At 40.9% G+C, this 12,928-nt stretch overlaps 1 long non-coding RNA gene across 3 annotated transcripts in view; it reads right to left on the minus strand.

The window, feature by feature from the left end:
* Positions 1-12,928, minus strand: part of LOC137528137 (uncharacterized) — a 57,141-nt gene that overhangs the window by 20,706 nt on the left and 23,507 nt on the right. For 2 of the 3 annotated variants that reach the window (XR_011023293.1, XR_011023285.1), the window contains one exon: positions 12,570-12,824. This is a non-coding gene — a long non-coding RNA (uncharacterized lncRNA). Of the gene's footprint in view, positions 1-12,569; positions 12,825-12,928 lie in introns of those variants that run through there. The other variant, XR_011023288.1, reaches the window with a different exon arrangement.

The following is a 12,928-nucleotide window of genomic DNA, read 5'->3' on the forward strand; positions in this document are numbered from 1 at the left end:
GGTCGTGGCGACACCCCCTGGGTGTCTGTCACCCGGTGCGCCCCACCCCCCTGCGCTCTATGGTAGGGACGCCACTGGGACATTGGTCTCCAGATTCTGCTGATACTGAGTGGAATCCATGCGTCCCTCAACTTTGACAAGATTTCCAGTCCTTGCACTGGCCACACAGCCCTACAGCATGATGGAACCACCATATTTTGCTGTAGGTAGCAGTTATTTTTCTTAGAATGCTGTGTTGTTTTTCCTCCATGCATAACGCCCCTTGTTATGCCCAAATGACTCAATTTTAGTTTCATCAGTCCACAGCAGCTTATTCCAAAATGAAGCTGGCTTGTCCAAATGTGCTTTAGCATACCTCAAGCGGCTCTGTTTGTGCTGTGGGTGGAGAAAAGGCTTCCTCTGTATCACTCTCACATACAGCATCTCTATGTGCAAAGTGTGCTGAATGGTTGAGCGATGCACAGTGACTCCATCTGCAGCAAGATGATGTTTTAGGTCCTTGGTGCTGGTCTGTGAGTTGACTCTGACTGTTCTCACCATTTGTTGATTCTGTCTATCCGAGATTTTTCTTGGTTTGCCACTTCGAGCCTTAACCAGTTCGGCCTATCTGGACGAGCTTCCTCGTCCAAATAGGCACTGCTGCTGCCGCCGCCTTGTGCGCGCGATCGGGCGCGCCCCCCCGCGCGCTCCCGCTGCCCGCCGCCCGCCGCTAGCCCCCCGATCAGTGAATGGGAATATAATTCCCATTCACCGATCTATCTTCCCCGCAGAAATACCGACGCTTTCTCTCCAGAGAGCGCGGTATTTCTGCCCCCAGGAAACATTTCCCCTGCTTTTAAGTTCCTAGATGCGAAATCGTTCGCATCTAGGACTTTTTTCACTGTGGCCATCTTCTGGCCGAATAGTAAACTGCACCACAATTCATTTTTAATAAAAAAAAAAATATATTTTACATTTAAAATTAACAGTTTCCCTCCCACACCAAAAATTACCCACATACACTTTTTTTTAATTAAAAATAAAAATAATAAATACAATAAAAAAAAAAAAAAACATAAATAGTTACCCAAGGGTCTGAACTTTTTAAATATGCATGTCAAGAGAATATGTTATTATATTATTTAAAATTATAAGCTTATAAATAGTGATGGACGCAAATTAAAAAAAATGCACCTTTATTTCTAAATGAAATATGGGCACCATAAATTGTGATAGGGACATCGTTTAAATGGTGTAATAAGCGGGACAGATGGGCAAATAAAATACATGAGTTTTAATTACGCTAGCGTATATTAATTTTAAACTATAATGGCCAAAAACTGAGAAATAATGAATTTTTTTTCATTTCTTTCTTAATCTTCCTGTTAAAATAGATTTAGAAAAAAATTATTCTTAGCAAAATGTAGCACCCAAAGAAAGCCTAATTTGTGGCGGAAAAAACAAGATATAGATCAATTCATTGTGATAAGTAGCAATAAAGTTATAGGCGAATGAATGGGAGGTGAACGTTGCTCGGATGCATGAGATTTTCGGACTGCGGTGCTGAACCGGTTAACTTGAACTGAGCCTGTGGTCTTCCATTTCCTGAATATGTTCCTAACTGTGGAAACAGACAGCTGAAATCTCTGAGACTGCTTTCTGTATCCTTCCCCTAAACCATGACGGTGAACAATTTTTGTCTTCAGGTCATTTGAGAGTTGTTTTGAGACCCCCATGTTGCTACTCTTCAGAGAAAATTAAAAGATGAGGGAAACTTACAATTGACCCCCTTAAATACTCTTTCTCATAAATGGATTCACCTGTGTATGTAGGTCAGGAGTCACTGAGCTTACCAAGCCAATTTGAGTTCCAATAATTAGTTCTAAAGGTTTTGGAATCAATAAAATGACAACAGTGCCCAAATGTATGCACCTGCCTAATTTTATTTAAACAATTATTGCACACTTTCTGTAAATCCAATAAACTTAATTTCACTTCTAAAATATCACTGTGTGTGTCTCCTATATGATATATTTAACTGACATTTATCGTAACAACCAACAATTTATACAGGAAAATCTTGACGATTAACAAGGTTGCCCAAACTTTTACATCCCACTGCACATGAAAACCTTGCTCTGAATAACCCCTGTCGCTCCGTAGATAGCTGGAGTTTGCTGATACTATAGGTGAATAGAGTTGTCTCGAACCTCCGATTTCAGGTTCATGAACCTCGAACGCGAACTTCCGCAAAAGTTTAAGAATCGGCGAACTTCACCAACCACCATAGACTTCAATAGGCAGGCGAACTTTCAAAACTACAAACACTAATTGTGGCCACAAAAGTGATGGAAAAGATGTTTCAAGGGGTCTAACACCTGTAGGGGGGCATGGCGGAGTGGGATAGACGCCTATTAAAAAATCCGGATTTGAGGCACAGCAGGATTTAACGGAAGGAATCACATTGCATTACTAAATTGGAGGCCTAAAGTGCTTGAAAACATCTTGCATGTGTAGACATGGATCAGGTAGTGTAAGTAGTGTATTGCTTCACACTGACAGACAAAACTCATTGTGTAATGCATCGCAAACAGCTGTTTGTGTAGTGATGGCCGTGCTGGACTGGTGTGCACCATGGCCAGAGTACAGGTGATGTAGGTTTTCAAACCCATATGGTCAGGCTGAGGTAGCTCAATGACAGAACAACAGTGACTGAGTGTCCAGCTGATCGAATTTGGTCTGTCCACAATGAAGCAACAACCTTATTATCTTGGGTCAGATGTGCCCCCCAACACACTCATATAGGTCATTGCTTCATTGTGATACGCAAGCCCCTTCACCGCAGCAAGGTAACGATCACGAAGGGGAATTGATACATGTACATGCCTTTTGTTTTGTTGTTGCAGCTGCAGTACAACCAGAAAAATTAGGCAGGCATGTATACACACCAGAAAAAATTATTATTGGTTTTTTTAAGCAGCGTTAAAAATTCAGGAATACACCTGGAGTCCTGGACCCTGTTGGTGGTGGCGGAGAAGGCAGTCAAGCAGCCTGCAGGCAGAGATGCGGTGTGGGGAGCGACTCAGTCTTGGGGAAAGCAGTCACACGGCGTGCAGGCAGAGATGCTGTGTGTGGGTACTGACTTAGTCTTCGGGCAGGCCTGACCGTGCTTTGCAGACCAGGCATCCGTGGTCAGATGGACCCTTGACCCAACGCTGTGTGCCAGAGATGACACCACTTGCCTTTCAACATCACGGTACAGTTTGGGTATCGCCTTTTTTGAGAAATAATTGAGGCTTGGTATCTTCCACTGTGGTGTGTGACTTTCCTCAGGTGGTCATCCCATTGCAATTTGTGCTTTTTCATCATGTGCCTTTCGTAAGGTAGTTGTCCCTACGCGGATCTTGGTCTTGCCATGGCTCAATTTTCGGTGGCAGAGAGTACAGATGGCATTGCTCTCATCTGAGGCAGACACACACAAAAATTTCCACACCGCTGAGCCCTGGGATGATGGCACTTTGGTGATGGCTGCTGACGGAGTGTTAAGTGGGGTGCCAGAATCAGAGCAGGAGGAGGAAGAAATGTCACGCTTCCATGCGGAAGCAGAGGAAGATGAACAGTGTTCTGTGTTAAATAGTCAACTACGTCCTGACAATATTGGGGGTAGATGGCACGTGCCTTCTTCTGAACACTGTACTTTGGTTGAGGGCCGCACGAAATCACAACAGCACGACCTCGAACAGACCTGCCAGATGGCCTGCCTCTGGCTCTGCCTCTGTCTGTTGTTTTGTCCATATTGGGGGATGAAGTGAAAGGTATTTACTGACTTGACTAATACAATGTGCAGTCACACTCACACAGGTGCAGTGAAAAGATATGCAGTGACTGCTGGTAGAACAATGTGCAGTCACACAGACAGGTGCAGTAAAAGGTATGCAGTGACTGCTGGTAGAACAATGTGCAGTCACACAGGTGCAGTAAAAGGTATGCAGTGACTGCTGGTAGAACAATGTGCAGTCACACAGGTGCAGTAAAAGGTATGCAATGACTGCTGGTATATAATACAATGTGCAGTCACAGGTGTAGTTACAGGTATACACAGACTGGTATTACACAATACAATGTGCAGCTGTCACACACACAGGTCCAGTGAAAATGAATGCACTGATTGCTGGTATATAATACAATGTGCAGTCACAGGTGCAGTTACAGGTATGCACGGACTGGTATTACACAATACAATGTGCAGCTGTCTCACACACACAGGTCCAGTGAAAATGAATGCACTGACTGTTGGTATATAATACAATGTGCGGTCACAGGTGTAGTTACTACAGGTAGGTATTACACTGGTATTACACAATACAATGTGCAGCTGTCACAAACACAGGTCCAGTGCCAGTGAAAGGTATACACTGAATGATCTTGGCCTGGCACAGTATAGCAATTAGCAAGGGCCAGCTGCAAAACACAGGTCTGTATAATGCAGTGTCAGTGGCACACAAAAACAAAACACTTCACAAGAACATTAGCTCTGCAAAGAGCTCTTTTTGTGGTGCTTTTCAACAACAAATATCAGCTAGGAGCAAGCTACAAGAGCCTAACTAAGCTTTCCCTATCTCTGCAGCAGGTTCCTCTCCCTTCTCTCACTACAGCAGCAGACAGAGTGAGATCATGGCTGACGCTGCTGCCTTATATAAGGGGGGGGGGGGGGCTCCAGGAGGGAGTGCAGCCTTATTGGCTGCCATATGTCTGCTGACCTTGATGCAGAGGGTCAAAGTTTAGCCCAATGATGTAGTATAGGGGGCAGGTTTAACTCGCATAAAGTTCGCGGTCGATCGCGAATAAGTTCGTGTGCGAAACCGTTCGTGTGCGAACCATTCGGGACAACAATGCTAATTACATAGCAGTCTATTATGGTGCCCAAAATACTGGTTGTGCTTTGTGCCCTTTTTACCTGCTTTGACCAGTGGGGTGCCATGCACATTGTAGCACACAATTTATAAATGGCCTCAATTGTTGATATATGCGCTTGTGTTGAAAATAGCTACAAATGACCAGGACACATTTCAAACAGAACAAAAGCAAAAAACTTGCAAATAACGTTTGATAAATGTAATAAACAATACAATTATTTTTACTTAACCCCTCTCCCCCTCTCCCCCAAAGTTGGGGAGGCTACAATGCTTGTTTCTGGTGTCAGCTAATTATAAACCTTGTGTCAACGAACAGACAACATCGCAACGCATCCCTATGATACCACAACCAAGGCAACAGTTGCTAAGCACATGCTTTTCTTGCATAGTGTTGCAGCTACTCCTTACTCAACTGCACCAAGGTCATGTGACAGTAAAAGGTCCCTCCTGCGGCAAAGATTTCCAGGTAACCTTGCTCAAATTTATAACATTAAGTGACAACTGATATAAACCATTGTGCCATATAGATTAACCATCCAAGCCAGTATTGTTGGTGTGTAAGAACTGCAAAGTGATGGTAAAGTCTAAAAAGCAACAAGTCCCTTTAATATAACTGCAATGCACTGACTGTAATATACACTCTCTGAGCATTTTATTAGAAACACTATACTAATACTTGAAATTTCCCCTTTGAATCTCCAAAACAGGTTCAGTAGAGCACAAAATGGTCACCTGAGGGATTGAGTTCCGATACCTTCCAGCAACAACCATTGCGCATGTGTATGCTTCTTAAACTGGGATGAAACTCTGACAAAACATTTAATAAAAATGTGTTTTCCTACTTTTTAATACCTGTACCGTTATCATATTTGCTTTTTTTTTTTGCACAAGTAATTTCTTGTTCGCAAATTACAAGTTCCCAACGTACAGTTTATCTGCTCTGAAAGCTGCCATTGCATTTTTTTTGCATAACTGCTGTATTAATATGTTAAAAAGTATCTAAAACCATTTCTCTCCATTTTCAGCTTTTGTGAAGCATGCATCTGAGATAAAGCACGGCCAGAAATGTTTGCTAATTGTGGCTGATAAGGCAACATAAACAAAAGACAATGTTATAACTTCCTTGGCATAGGTTACTTTGCTTCCTCCAGAAGAAGAAAGTGCTGTGTTTAACTGTTTGAATGTCATTCTGCTCCATTTTTTTCCCTAGTAGGCGTTATGTTGTAATTCATCTTGTACACTAGAGAAAAGATGATGAGTTTCATTACTTTCATACCACTTTAAAGAGACACTGAAGCGAGAATAAATCTCGCTTCAGTGCTTATATTCAGCAGGGGCATGTGTGCCCCTGCTAAAACGCTGCTATCCCGCGGCTGAACGGGGTCCCTTCACCCCCAAATCCCCCCTGCAAAATCAACGACCAACTTGGTCGTAGATTTTGCTGCTCTTGAGGCAGGGCTAACGGCTGCAGCCCTGCCTCTCAGCGCCGTCTATCAGCGGCACATCGTCGCCTCTCCCCCGCCCCTCTCAGCGAAGGAAGACTGAGAGGGGCGGGGGAGAGGCGGAGATACGCGCTGACAGACGCTCGTGAGGCAGGGCTGCGGCCATTAGCCCTGCCTGAATGCGGAAGAGATTCCCGCAAAGAACGGAGGGGATTTGGGAGGTAAGGGACCCTCGTTTAGCCGCGGGATAGCGGCGTTTTAGCAGGGGCACACTTGCCCCTGCTGAATATAAGCACTGAAGCGAGATTTATTCTCGCTTCAGTGTCTCTTTAAGATTGTAAGGGACTAATTGGAACCAAAAAGCCTCCTTGTTTAAAAAAAGGTATGCTAAATATAAATTTGCCTTCTTAAAACAGAAGGTATTTGCAATTATTAAGCTCTTTGTGGGCTAGAAGGTATTCCCATTATGCATCACTGAGTGAATATGTAAATTATTCCTTTACATCCCTAAAAAAAACCAAACACACATCCAGAGTTGCTGGTTTGCAGTGTGTCATTACTTAGGAACTTTTTTTTTCTACATCTGGTACCCTTTTGGTACATTCAAAACTCATCAAACGTACGTCAAACGTACACTCACACTTGACCTCCTTAGACTTTTAAGTAGCAAAAATATTTTCAGGAATAAGTTACATCATCGCAGATAGGACTATAAGTCCTACACATGAGATTAATAAGTGGTTCGAAACTGGAGATAATATTTTATTCCATAGATGTGGCAGGTAATTCATAAATAATGCTGGTTCAGTCCATAAAAAGGCCGGCGTGTCGGGAAAACAACAAATGCTCATTGACGTCACTGCGTAAAAAAGACAGGATTGATCCTTTGAAGATTTCTTCTGTTACCAATACTTCTGTGTATGGTGCGCGTCTGTCTGTTTACTGCGCTGCTATTTATTCTCTGGACTGACTGGAATGAAGAATTATTTTCGGGAAGCTAATATAAACTGCATGACGGAGGTAGGGAACATGTGAGCCCTAAGGTAATGAACATGTTACATTATTTAAAGAGAACCAGAGATGAAGCACCCTCATGTATTTTATTACATTTATCAGTGAGAACATGACAGTAAACACCTACCCTGCTTTTAGTTTCATTGTTATCTGCTTAATTAGTCTATTAGCAACTGTGATAAGAATCCACCGACTATTCAGTCGAGGTTTGACCTGGAATCATTATAGCTGAGTCACTCTTCTGTGTAGTCTTTTCAAGCCCAAGCCTTCCCCTCTCCTGGCTTAGATTTCCTGCTTTGCATACTGAGAGCTGTGATGATATGGGAGAGGCTGCTGCTCCTGAGAGAGAAGCTCTGTGGCTGTAATATGATCCCTGTGTGCTCTGTGTACACTAGATACTGATAATAACGGCAGTTTCATTTCTATGAGAGAGACGTCCTACAGGCAGCTGTACATCATACCAAAATGAAAGCACATAGATGAAAGGCTGCATTTAGCCTAGATAGCAGCATAGTCTCATATAGCCTAGACAGCACATCCAGAACAACTGATAACCCAGAAGGAGAAGGGATATGAGCCGGCGGCCATATTTGATTTTTCCTGGAGCAATAATGGATAAAAAACACTAAAAAAGGCACACCAGAGCGGCAAAATTATCAGGTAGAGCATTTATTCTTTACAAGCTATCAACTGATATGTTTATTTTGTGTGAAACGTTCATCTCTGGTTCCCTTTAAAGTGAGGCTGCAACCATTATTACATGGAAATGGAAAAGGTCAGCCTACCGCATGGTTTTATTTTTGGGCAGATGTTGGTGCGATGGTCAACATCCAGCTACTTCTATACCTGCAACACAATGTCCCCTATTCAATTCAAGTTACTCTTAGGTGATATTTTCACACCAACCCACATGCGATCAACTTTTTCTCCTGAGTCTTCTCCTAGGAGATAATTTTCATACTCTCTTTAACCACTTAAGCCCACAGGGTTGTTCATTTTTTGCATCTGAGCAACTTTCACCTCCCATTCATTCGCCAATAACTTTATCACTACTTATCGCAATGAAATGATCTATATCTTGTTTTTCCCACCACCATTTAGGCTTTAATTGGAGGGTACATTTTGCTAATAATTATTTTATTCTAAATCCATTTTAACAGGAAGTTTAAGAAAGAAATGGGAAAAAATCATTATTTCTCAGATTTTAGCCATTATAGTTTTACATTAATACATGCTACCGTAATAAAAACCCATGTATTTTATTTGCCTATTTGTCCCGGTTATTGCACCATTTAAATTATGTCCCTGTCACAATTTATGGCGCCCATATTTTATTTGGAAATAAAGGTGCATTTTTTCAATTTGCGTCCATCACTATTTACAAGCCTATAATTTAAAAAATTATATTAACATACTCTCTGGTCATGCATATTTAAAAAGTTCAGACCCTTAGGTAACTATTTAGGTTGTTTTTTTTTTAATTGCAATTTTTTTTAATTAATTAAAACATTTTGGGGGGTAATTTTTGGTGTGGGAAGTAAACAGCTAATTTTTAAATGTAATACAATGTATTTATTTATTAAAAAATACATGTGAGTGAAGTTTACTATTTGGCCACAAGATGGCCACAGTCAAAAAGGTAGACAGAGGACGGGGAACTTTTTTTCGCAGAAATACCGCGGTCTCTGATAAGAGATCGTCGTTTTTTCTGCGGGGGACAGGGGTCGATGAATGGGAAGCATATTCCCTTTCATTAATCGGGGGGGGGGGGGGGGGGGGGGAGGCGCTAATGGCGGGCGGCGGGAGCACACTGACAGTGGCACAGCCTAACTGGATAAACATATTCATCCAGATAGGCTTAAGTGGTTAAAATAACTTTTTAAGCATTTTACAATTTCAAAAGTACCCGAAAGTTGGTTAAAAAAAAGTACTATCAAAATTATTTTGAGAATTTTCTTGCAGTGGCGTAACTACAACTCGTAGGGTCCCCCAACGAAACTTTGATGGGATCCCCTCAATGTGCACACCCATTCCCTTTCCCCTGCTTGGTGCCCTTCATGGCCTTGGGGCCCATCATGATCTTCACACCCATAACAAGTGTAGCCACAAAAACATCTGATCTGAAGTATAGTCCTCTGTATTGGAGGAAGAGAAGGTTAGTAGTTGGGTTCTCCACAGCTCTGCCCCTCCCCCCCCCCCTAGTTAACACTCCTGTTTTCTTGCTTGCTGTTAGCTTAAAAAGCGTTTTATGACAAGGTGATGAAAACATCACCTAATAGAAAACTCAGGGAGAAAAGTGAATTGCATATGGTATCAATAAAATGTCATTTAAAGTGGACCCAAACCAAACATTTTTTTTAATTCAAAATATTTAGTTGCACCACTCTGACACATACAAAGATAAATAAACACTTCTTCAAGCCTATGAGCATTTCAGTGCATGCTTTTCACCCTTCCCTTTTCATAACTATGGTTACACAGGTAGCAGCCATTATTTCTGTTCTGAGCTTAGTAGGAGGTTTTAGATCATGGGGGTGTTTGTCATCAGCTACCCTCCCTCACAGGGTCGTCTATGTGAAATCTCACACAAGCTGAGATCACCTCCCCTGTGACATCATCAGTAGCAGCCTGTGTTTTGTTTTTGTTTTTTATCTCCTCCACCAGTCTGCCGGATTCTGTCCCGGCAATATGAAAGGAAGGGAGGGGTTCCTCCAATAAATGTAAAATATTTTATATTTGTCATCATGTAGCTGAAAAAAGGCTGCTATTATTATACTTTAGAAAATAGATTTTATTTCTGAATTCTTGTATTTTTGGGTCCACTTTAAGCCACCAGCAATCAAGAAAATATTTAGAAACAATTTGACAGAACTTTTTAACCTACTTTTTGATACTTTTTCTACTGCAGAATGCTGAAAAGTAGTTATTTTAAACAGAAGATGAAAAAAATATCTCCTAGGAGAAAATTGAAGGAGAAATGTGAATTGAATAAGGGACAATTTTTATTTATTTTATTTTATTTATCGGTTGCACATAAGGATTCAAACACTTCTGCTTGGCTTTTCTTTTCCTGGAGCTGATGTTATTAGTATGCCATGCACATGCATATTTTCATAAGCTTGTTGTGTTTTGTTTTTTTGTAAAAATCGTTTTATTGAAACGTTTCAAACATTTGACAAATTGCAATTACAGAGTTTATTTTAGTAGTGCAGTAGATTTTACATTTTGTTTCAAACATTAGACAAAATGATGATGCAAAGAAATGTAAGAACTAGACAACATTCAGTGGGCAGTAACCATTATCACTATGATCAGCAAGGAGAGAATTTAAAGAGGAACTTCAGTGAAAATAATGTAATAAAAAAGTGCTTCATTTTTACATTAATTATGTATAAATGATTTAGTCAGTGTTTACCCATTGTAAAATATTTTAAATCCCTGATTTATATTTTGATATTTATTACATGGTGACATTTTTACTGCTGGCAAGTGATGTAGCTGCTGCATGTTTTTTTGGCAGTTGGAAACAGCTGTAAACAGCTATTTCCCACAATGCAGCAAGGTTCACGGACAGGAAACTGACAAGAGTACGTACTCAGAATTTCTTTGTGGGAGGGGTTTCACCACAATATCAGCCATACAGCGCCCCCTGATGGTCTGTTTGTGAAAAGGAATAGATTTATCATGTAAAAGGGGGTATCAGCTAAGATTGGGATAAAGTTCAATTCTTGGTCGGAGTTTGTCTTTAACATAATTTTACTAAGAATGAATTATGCGTTTGATCCAGACATTTGTTTGCTATTAGCCTTGGAGCTCAAGATTTAGATGGTGTCAATCGTCCTAGGATATTTAGAGTATTACTCCTCCTTAAAGTCTACAAGCCGTCTGCCTATATGAAGAAGTTTTTGTTTCCTTCATTAAAATTGAAATGGGCACGCAAACATTTGTCCACCTCATACCTGAAAGGTAATTCTAGATAAGGAGGCAAGAAGTCTTTGAATGGATGAATTCGTTTTGCTGTAAGACCTTGAATCTCAGTGCATGAGGCCTATCCTTGTTAATAGATATCCAGCAGTTAGAACATGAGCAAGATCGTAATACATAACAGGAATAAAGAAACAATCAAGAGGATATAACCATGTGGTATGTAGATACCCGTATAAAACAAACAGATTATCTAAGTGAACGGAAAAACAGTACTGGGACAAGTTGAGACTTAGTTAACCAACCAATCTGCCTGTGGAGAGTTGAAGGTCTCAATTGGACATTACATTTGAAGTTCAGCAACCTCAACAACTGAGGTGACATGTGGCATGATGAGATAGACATGTGTATGTGCAGCGCCAAGCACACAAATAACTATGCTGTGTTCCTTTATTTCTTTTTCTGCCTGAAAGAGTTAAACATCAGGTATGCAAGTGACAGTTTCTGTCTGGGTCAGACCGGGTCAGACCATAGCATAACCCTCACCGATAAGTAAATAAAGCCATAAAATATTTTTCTGTCAGTAAATGGCTTCTGAGAACAGGAAAGAGATAAAAAGGGTCAATAATTCATAGATTTTAGCTCTGGCATACTTCAATGAGGGTGTCATTGAGCAAAGACAATGAAGCAGTAAAAACTTAAAAACTAGATTTAAATATAAAATAAAACTGTGGGATATCTATAAAAAAAACTTTTTTAGGAGGAGGAGGATAGATACGCTTGTTTTTCTCACCAGTTTATTTTCACCTCGGATGTCCTTTAAAAGTTGACTCCAATCTAAGATTGTTCTTAAGAGGTGATCTCAAGCATTCCTCAGCTTGTTTGTTTTTGGCAGGATGGTTTTAGATACTTCAGAAAAGCGTTGTTTGTTTTTGGCGTATGGTAGGTTATTCTTTGGCGTCCGTATCGAGGTAGGACTGTTCCTTGTTAGCTCCAGAGTTGGTAGCTTACGCTCACACTGGGGTGCCTCCTCCCACCCTGTACAGTCCTACTTAAGATCAAGCGACTGTAAGATGGTCGGGTTGCTAGAGAAGATTCCATTGACAAAGTGTCCCATTTAACTCTATCAATATCAATGGAACATGACTGTCCATAGCAGCTGCTTTGTCGCTGAGTGATGGGCTTAAAAAGCACAATGCTAGTATGGATAAACTCTTTAAACAAGAAAAGTTGTTACTGGCTATTACATACAGTAGGATCATGTAGCCTAAACATACAAACAGACTAAAGAATGCCTTAAATACCGCTATTCATTGTTGGTAGCAGAGCCCAGCTGGGATGACAGGCACCCATCATACGAGTAATTACACTACAAGCTAGTTTGGAGCGTGTTCAAAAGACCAATGAAGGATCCAGCTTAAGATGTCTTCTTAAAATGACGTACAGTTTTGTAACTTCTGATCAGCCATCAATCAGGAGCCGTCGGTGCATTCCATCCACTTACACTGATTTAGTAACAACACATTCTAGTCAAACCCTCGGGCTCTGTCTGGAACATAACAGGACTTTTTTTTTATTTATTTCTGAAGTATTCACATACAGACAATAACACATAATTGTGTATATATACAAGCTCAATACCCTAACAGGGCA

This window comes from Hyperolius riggenbachi, chromosome 1 (assembly GCF_040937935.1).
Source record: "Hyperolius riggenbachi isolate aHypRig1 chromosome 1, aHypRig1.pri, whole genome shotgun sequence".
NCBI lineage: Eukaryota > Metazoa > Chordata > Amphibia > Anura > Hyperoliidae > Hyperolius > Hyperolius riggenbachi.